This window comes from Ranitomeya variabilis, chromosome 6 (assembly GCF_051348905.1).
Source record: "Ranitomeya variabilis isolate aRanVar5 chromosome 6, aRanVar5.hap1, whole genome shotgun sequence".
NCBI lineage: Eukaryota > Metazoa > Chordata > Amphibia > Anura > Dendrobatidae > Ranitomeya > Ranitomeya variabilis.
In genome coordinates, this window is record NC_135237.1 from 327419035 (window position 1) to 327428679 (window position 9645).

The 9645-nt window shown below is 42.3% G+C and overlaps 1 protein-coding gene across 1 annotated transcript in view; it reads right to left on the reverse strand.

Moving 5' to 3' along the window:
- Positions 1–9645, reverse strand: part of SLC22A23 (solute carrier family 22 member 23) — a 130193-nt gene that overhangs the window by 55922 nt on the left and 64626 nt on the right. The gene's annotated exons all lie outside the window — the stretch shown is intronic.

Below are 9645 nucleotides of genomic sequence, written 5' to 3' on the forward strand. Positions count from 1 at the left end.
TCTATAAAACAAGCCTGCCTTCTCTTCATATGTACGTCTCAATTCTCTCCATTAAGATAGCAGCATGCAGGGAAATTGCCATCTCAGGCTACTTCACAGCAGCAAGAAGAGCCATTCCTTCCAGCATAACCTAATAAGAAATCTCAGATAGACGCCGCTCTATATGGATCTTAAAATTGTGCTGCGATTGCAAGAGGTGAATAAATGGAAAAGGTTCCTTTACTTATCTCGCCACAATGAATCTCACTCTAGTTTAGAAACAAACAAGACGCCATTTAAAAAGGGGGACTATGCGCCAGAACAGAGCGTCATGTCTCCCACTGGCGCAGAAGCAGCCATGCATAACCGGGACGGAGGTTTACTCGTGGCCTCCATGTAAGGGCACGTTCACACTGCAGTTTGTCTCTGGATGGGATATGCTCCATACTAGGTACTGTCTGATAAAACTGCTACTGAAAAATCTACTATATAAATGTCTAAGGGTCACTTCCGTCTTTCTGTCTGTCCTTCTGTCTGTCACGGATATTCATTGGTTGCGGCCTCTGTCTGTCATGGAAATCCAAGTCGCTGATTGGTCGTGGCCGTTTTGCCGCGACCAATCAGCGACGGGCACAGTCTGGCGGCAAAATGGCCCCTCCTTCCTCCCCGCAGTCAGTGCCCGCTCCATAATCCCTCCAGTCAGCACTCACATAGGGTTAATGGCAGCGGTAACGGACCGCGTTATGCCGCGGGTAACGCACTCTGCTACCGCTGCTATTAACCCTGTGTGACCAACTTTTTACTATTGATGCTGCCTATGCGGCATCAATAGTTAAAAGATCTAATGTTAAAAATAATTTAAAAAAAAATAAAAAATCATTATATACTCACCGTCCGTCGGCCCCTCGGATCCAGAACCGGCCTTTCCCGCTCCTCGCGACGCTCCGGTGACCGCTTCATGCAGCATTGCGGTCTCATGAGATGATGACGTAGGGGTCTCTGCGAGACCGCAATGCACTCTTGGGACCGGAGCGTGCGAGGAGCGTCGGTAACCGCTTTGCCTGGATCCGGGGTCAACGGAAGGTGAGTATATAACTATTTTTTATTTTAATTCTTTTTTTTTTTTTTTTAACAGGGATATAATGCCCACATTGCTATATACTGCGTGGGCTGTGTTGTACACTACGTGGGCTGTGTTGTACACTACGTGGGCTGTGTTGTACACTACGTGGGCTGTGTTGTACACTACGTGGGCTGTGTTGTACACTACGTGGGCTGTGTTGTACACTACGTGGGCTGTGTTGTACACTACGTGGGTTGTGTTGTACACTACGTGAGCTGTGTTGTACGCTATGTGGGCTGTTATACACTCCATGGGCTGTGCTATATACTCCGTGGCTGTGCTATATACTCCGTGGACTGTGCTATATACTACGTGGCTGTGCTATATACTACGTGGCTGTGCTATATACTACGTGGCTGTGCTATATACTACGTGGCTGTGCTATATACTACGTGGCTGTGCTATATACTACGTGGCTGTGCTATATACTACGTGGCTGTGCTATATACTACGTGGCTGTGCTATATACTACGTGGCTGTGCTATATACTACGTGGCTGTGCTATATACTACGTGGCTGTGCTATATACTACGTGGCTGTGCTATTTACTACGTGGGCTGTTATATACTACATGGCCGGCCGCGAACAATCAGCGACAGGCGCAGTCTGAATTGGCGCGGGATTTGAACCACGCTTCGCTAATTGGTCGCGGCCGGCCGAATCCTGTGTATTCAATGTATTATTCTAAAATCTTCATAAATAAACTAGAGACATATTCTAGAATACCCGATGCGTTAGAATCGGGCTATCATCTAGTAACTTCTATAATGCTTAAAACATTCTTCAAGACGGCTTCAAACTGCTCCAAAAATTCACCAAAGGAGGAGCGGTTTCCATTAGATCACGTGATTTTTGATGGCCTCAAAAAATCTGCACGTACCTTAGAGCTGATCCCCACAACGGCTTCAATGTAAACAGGTTGTGTCTTTAAGAGACAACTGTGAATCCAGAAAAAATGTAACATTTAATGACACAGACTGACCAGCGGCACTAAACGCTGTACGGTAACCGCCAGTCGTATAATAGCCCGGTCACACAGGCAGACTGTGCCAAATGGTGCACACTATACAGGCTGTAATAGATTGCTCATAGGCCGCCATTGTTGTCCTGTTTACACAGGCCGCTGCACCGCCAAGAATGATTATCTTTTTGCACCGTGCAAAAGACTTCACCCCATGAATGAGTGTTTTGTTCATTCATCAGATTATTGGCAGCTTGCACACACCAATAGACTCTTAAGAATGCCCATTCACAATAATCTTTCAGTGTAAAAGAAGCTTCAGGCTCCCAGTGACATAAAAACACGGCATCAACTTTTCCACTGGAACTTTACCCTATGAGATTGTTAAAAAAGAAACTTAACAGGTTTTACGTATATTTGTATGTAATCTGAGAGCAGGAAGATATAGGGGCTGAGAGCCAGATTCCACTGATGTGTTACTTACTAGGCAGTGTGGCGGTTTCAATAAAATCAGTTTTATCAGCAGGAGATTATGACTACAGGACTAGGGGTCTCATGCCTTCTAGTCACCTGCTCTGTGTAATCCTACCCCAGCACTGATTAGGAGCTTTCTGTCACTACACAGTGTACACAGAAAGCTGCCAATCAGTGGTGGGCTTGTACAGGGCTCAGCAGTCTGAGCACTGCTAGTTCTGTACAAGAGAAAACACAGATTGCATCAAAATGACAGCAAGTGACATCACTGGAATCAGGTTCTCAGCCCCTACATGATGCTGTGCACAGATTACACAGAAAGAAAACCTGAGGATGGATTTCTGCTAAAGTTTCGAGGCATGACATAGGCATTAGTAAACAGAAGCACAAGCTCTGCAAAGCTGCTCTTACTATAAACAGGAACCACACTGCATTTGCCTCTGAAAGGAAGAGTCTCCTTTCAGGATCCAGAGAAATCAGTTACAGCTAAAAAAAAAATAATAAAATGTAACACGCCTAGCCTAAATGGTTTTGTTTTCTGGTTTGCTTTCAATTTTTCTCTCATACGTCAAAAATAAGTAAAGACAAGTTCTCAAAGAGCTCATCTTCAGTCCCCAGATTAACCTCAACATGTGCAGGCAGGACTCCCAAATAGCCAACATCAAACAACGAAAAACAAGCAATAAACAGAAAAGCGACTCCTCTGTCCCAAATAATTCTTTATAGTGTCACCATTATCCAAAAGTCACAAAAATAAAACATGCAATATTTCAAGCAATAACAAAAACTTAATTGATCAATGAGTAATGTACCAAAGAACAGTAAGGAATGTATATTTCATATGCTGGAAGTTATCCTGTGCACAAAGCGTGAACTTGAAGAGGTTGTCCACTACTTTTTGATTGAGGACCTATCCTTAGAATAGGTCACCAATGTTGGATCGTCCGGAGTCAGACACCCAGCACCCCCGCAGATCAGCTGTTACCCGTGTTGGCAGCGGCGGCCGCCAGCTGGAAGTGCTCACTTGCAGAGCTGCTCCGTCTTCTGGCAGTGGCCACAGCAGGGTACTACACATCCGCCTCCTATTGATTTGAATACTAGGAGGATGTGTAGTACCAAGAATCTCCGACTATCAGAAGACAGCCAGCTCTCCAAGCGAGTAGCCACTGATGGCAGCTCATCGGCTGGGGTGTTGGACCCCGGAAAATCAGACACTGATGACCTATCCTAACTATAGGTCACCAATCAAAAAATAGTGGATAGCCTCTTTAAAGAGGTTGTCCAGGACTCTGATATTGATACCCTAACCTTAGAATAGGCCACCAATATGAAGTTGGTGGTAGTCTGACACCCAGCACCTCCACCAGTCAGACAGCCGTGGGAAGCACCAAGCAAAGAAAAATCAGCTGACAGCACGCCAGTCCCAGGATGCACGTTCCAAGTCCAGTGACCAAACTGGACATCAAGTGATACAAACAATAGAAAGACACAACATCCAGTCCAGGTGATAAAGAAAAAAGCCTTTATTCCGCCATGATACAACGTTTCGACCACAAATGGTCTTTATCAAGTATACCGAATCTATGGAGGCAGAGCACCACAGCTCAGTATACTCTAGTGGCCCATCTCAGATACTTCAGGATGGTTCCTAATGAAGTGAATGGCAGCTGAACTGCACTAACTAAGAACAACCACTGCACACTTTAAGCTTTTCTGTGCTAGCTTCACGGATTATGTATTTCTAGAGACCATAAGCCTTAATACCATCGGATCAGTGGGCGAGTGTCAGGTGTAGGACATGCTCAGTCATGGACAAACCCTTAAAGAAAGCGTCAACCCTCCGTGGTCCGGCGTCCAGTCCTCCGTGGCATTTGGAGAGGATGCCGGACCAGGGCATTGTGAATTGTAATGCTCAGCTCAATTCTTTCTATATATTTTGCTGCAGTCAGTTTCACTTCTTTGATCTTCTAGAATGATATAAGGTAAAGATTTAGAAATGTTATGATATGACGTTATGTTTCGATGTTATAGCCACATTTTCTTGTTTCATGTACCGAGACCCCGACTAATTGATCAAACTAATGGACTCATGAGCTCAGATGATCTTTGGAGCACATGGAAAGTGAGGCATCAGCTCAAACATGCGATATTAAATTTAACAACCACTAGTGTGTATAGTGTAATTTTCAGTTTGGGTCCCAATATATGGTCTACAAAATAAAAAAAATAATGCCGATACCCTGTCAACCGAGAAAGTGCAAAAAAAAAACAAAAAACAAAACCAACAGAAAGCATTCGGAGCTGTTAAAAGCTGCGAGACATAAAGCGATCAGTGTTTTGTCTCTACGAGGCGAGAGGTCACACACACAGAGGACTCAGAAGCCGGCTTGTATAATTGCCTATTAATTACTACAGAAAACATGTACCGAACAAGCAATTAGATTAAAACTACAAGAAATTGGCTTAATAAGTAATCCAAAAGCCTATTTCTATGCATGACTGCCGTAACTGCACAAGTCCTGAGACTCACACAAATGCGAGTGTGTCAAAATCAAAGCTTCTGCAACGTTACACTGAAAACTGGTAACTGGGACTTAAAAATAAAGACCGGAGGATAAATCTCATATGTCAAAAGAATCCATTGGCTTCCATTCACTGCAAAAATAAAAATCTTTTGTACACCATCGAAAATAAAAAGGCAACTAACATCATGCATAAGACTCTGGTATGATCGACATAAGCCATTGTATACCTAGACAGCCTCATACATAGGAGCCTTCAACTGTGAGAACATATCAGGAATGGTTCCTGACTTACTACTATAGAAGGATCAAATGTGATGTGGACAAAGCCTTAAAAAGTGCAAAATCAGAGCATAAAAAGTAACAGATTATTTTACTATTCTTTTACTCATTCTAAGTCCTGTTAAAGTCCACTTTAAAAAACCTCAACCATGTTTGGAAGTGTTCAAAATACTAAAAGGTTTTAGGATTATTTAACTTCTGTATTATATATGTTTGGGGAAATAAATAACATTTGCTCAGCTCAGCCACTCCACAAAGGCTAGAGACACCACAGTATAGTTCATTTTGGTATTTTTAACCTCCCCAATCCTATATAATGAAACAATCATCGAAACCTCCTTTCTTTAATACATGCAATGTAATAATATACGCGTATTAACAAAAGTGTCCCGATCCACAGATATTACAGTGGCCCAAGCCCCAACCGTTCCAGTTCCTGTGCACACCAGTCCGAAGAGGAGCTCCCGGGACCAGCATTCATATTTGGAGAATGGTACACCTTGGTTAATTATTTGTATCCAAGTACATGATAAACGCATCTAAATCATTTTATTTAGTTGGACAACTTCTTTGAAGACCATATGTCCCCAACAATGGAGAAAAATAAAACTTCCTTGCACCTTTTCAATCGGAGTTTGTAAGTAGCCTTAGATGTAGGAATATGCTTGTACGTAGCTTTGTGCAGGTTTTGTAGTTAGGAGTTTTGCATGTGAATCAGATAGAACATTCCCACCATACTTCATAAAAACAATGTCATTCTGACACTTCCATCATATACAGAAATACACTTCAGTAGTCACAACAAAGCCTTAGCAAAAGCAAAAAGCAGAGTGTAAATTCATACACAAGTAGATTTCATCCAGATAAAATGGATTTTAGATGAAAAAAATATTAACTTGGTCCTAAATAGAACAGAAGCTTCTTTTAGATGCAGGTCACTAGTTCCTTCACTATTCCTGTTCTGTAGCAAGAATATGCCAGGATAACCGCTTCTTTCTCTATATAACGACATATCTCAATTATTCCTTCAGCACAACAGAGGATCTTTACTTACTTAGGATGCCTTCTGTCTGCATTCGCTACGCTTGTTAGAATCGATATTGACTTTCAGGACTGCTACTTCCAATAGGTGGCGCTAGGGTTCTAGTCCTTTTCCTCTCTGAAGAGGCAATTTGCATATGTAATTTCCCAGAGGATTATTCATGGTGTATAAGTCTCCTCACTCCGACATGCCAGAGCCAATGTCACTCTCCACAAGGAGAAACGTTACCCCTTAAATAACCCAAAATGTGTGACCCAAAATTCCTCCCTTCAATGAAAGAATAAAGGAACGTTCTAATCTGAAAAGTTCATAAACTGCAGCCCCTATGAGAGCCAATGGAAATGTTAGTGCAAGGAAGCATTATATGGCCATTTTACTATGCATACACAACATACAAAGCTTTCAAATATACAACATACATGATGACTTATTGCGCGGAACAATTCAGTTGTAGTTTACAATATTCCTATCAATATGTTAAAAAAAAAAATTCCGGCCAGAAATTAATGAGGATTTTCAGACCCAGTTCCAAAATATGTCATTAAATTTTCAAAGCATCTTCTAAGCACAACAGACATAAGTGTGATTCCTGCCTCACCTTTGGACAGACAGTGTGGGGGAAGAGCAATAAAGCAGACCCAACATTAATGAGAGGAGGAGAGACCATAGAAAGGTTTGTATTATGATGCAGCTAAACCTAGCTGTGCCTGCCATCTGTGCTCTAATCGCTCAGCATTTTCTAATCATGCAGGAGGTTAGACCAGGAGGTTAGACCAGGGTATCATTACATCACGCATACTGAGAAATCTAAGTTATGGTGGGGGCATGAAAATTGCCTCTTCTGAGAAAAAGAGGACTTAACTCTATAGCGCCACCTGTTGGAAGTAGCGATCCTACAAGTCACAATCAACCCTTTAACGAGTCGTGCAATATGACTTAGGATAAAAGCCAAATCAGTATCTCAATTCGCAGACACGGTGTTTCGGGCTGTTGGCCCTCATCAGTGCGAAGCATGAGAACTGATTTGGCTAGGTGAGAGGCTCTGGACTGGGGTCTAAGGGGTAACGTTTTAGAATGCTGTATATAAGCCCTGAAAGGTAATGGCTGTATCTTATATCGGCTAAACCAGGCGACAGGTTCCCTTTAATGAGTTAACATATCTCTGCTATGGAGGGGCAAAAAAAAAAAAAAGAAACAATGTTTTATTCTGTTCTGCAGCTAATAAAAAATCCTGTGTCCAGTTCAACATGAAACATTTGGTGAAAGGTCATAGGCAGGTGTAAGGAGCTGGTTCATGGTGTTAGCTTGCTCCGTACCTGGTGCCGGGCAATGGCTGTGTGTTACAGGACCTGCCTCTAGCATCTAAGGGTGGACTGAAGCTCCGCCCTGACTATTAACTTGTTAAATGCCACTGTCAACCTAACAGCGACAGTAACAGCTCTCCAATATGGGGACATGTGTTCCTACACTCAAAGGACATCATTCACCAATCGGTGCTCCCGTCACACAATTGCAGGGTGCAGATGGGCTGCAATGACAGGTGGGGGGGGGGGATCTGCTGAAGACCTCCAAGTCTATTAGGGAGCTCCCTTGAAATCTATCTTCAAAGGAGACCATGATTTTTATTATATGCATCAATACTGTGGTAGTACAAGTGAACAGACTATTGCAGATTCTGATCCCCTAAGGTGACAAATGAATAAAAAAAAAAACGATAAAAAAATATATATATATATATATATATATATATATATATATATATATATATATATATATATATATATATATATATATATATATATATATATATATATGTATGAGTGTGTGAGTGTGTGTGAGTGTGAGTGTGTGTATATATATATATATATGTGTGTGTGTGTGTATATATGTGCGTGTGTGTGTGTATATATGTGTGTGTATATATATATATATATATATATATATATATATATATATATATATGTGTGTGTGTGTGTGTGTGTGTGTGTGTGTGTGTGTGTGTGTGTGTGTGTGTGTGTGTGTGTGTGTGTGTGTGTGTGTGTGTGTGTGTGTGTGTGTGTGTGTGTATCTGTATATATGTGTGTGTGTGTGTGTGTGTGTGTGTGTGTGTGTGTGTGTGTGTGTGTGTGTGTGTGTGTGTGTGTGTGTGTATGTGTATGTATATGTATATATATAATGCCCAATCAAAATCTACTTCTGGATTTTTTTAGTTGCCAAATACCAACAAAAATTATGTAAAGAGGATTAAAATGGTCATGTTTATTACAAATTGCTACCAATAAAAATGTGTTCTCACTCTGCCAAAAATAAGCCATCACATTTTTTCACCACTAAAATAATAAAAAAAATATGGACAAATTTAGCATCGCCGCAATGGTACTCATGAGGGGCATTGTATTGGCAAGTCAGTTTTACCACATAATATAAGCTGAATTTTTTTTTTTTTTACCAAAATAAAAACAAAGTCAGAATTGCTGTTTTTTTTAATTTGCCACAGGCGATGGAAGTATCCTGCGCTGCTGGAGAAATGATGAGCCATGATGGAATATGGAATGTTGGTTTATTGTCAACGTATGTCAGAGTCACTCCGACTCCTTCAGGACAACCAAAAATAAAGTCCATGTGGACAGAAACATAAAGGTTAGAGGAAAGAAAGTGAAGAGATTGGAAATTGGCCAGGTTGGGAAGGGGTTAGCAGCTAAAAGTGTTTAGTGTACTATTAAAGGGAACCTGTCACCACGTTTTTGGAAGATGGGATAAAAATAGCGTTAAATAGGGGCAGAGGTGGGCGTTACATTAGTGTGTTTGTTATGCGTTTATTACCCACCTAAGTTGCCGAAATACCTTTGCAAAGTCTCCGTTTTCGCCTGTCAATCAGGCTGGTCTGGTCAAAAGGGCGTTGTCTTCCCCCAGATTTTGCGTAGTTTTCCGTTGGTGGCGTAGTGGTGTGCGCATGCCCAAGGTCCCGAATCCTCTGCCAGGGGATTTAAAAGAGCGCGCTGTTCGTTATTTCATTGGTGATCGGTGGGCGCGGCCATCTTCCTTTGGCCGCGCGTGCGCAGAAGCGGCGCTCTGCTGGCCGCGGCTTCAGGAAAATGGCCGTCGCGATATCCATCTGCGCACGCGCGGCATCCCGCAGCCATTTTCCTGAAGCCGCGGCCAGCAGAGCGCCGCTTCTGCGCACGCGCGGCCAAAGGAAGATGGCCACGCCCACCGATCACCAATGAAATCACGAACAGCGCGCTCTTTTAAATCCCCTGGC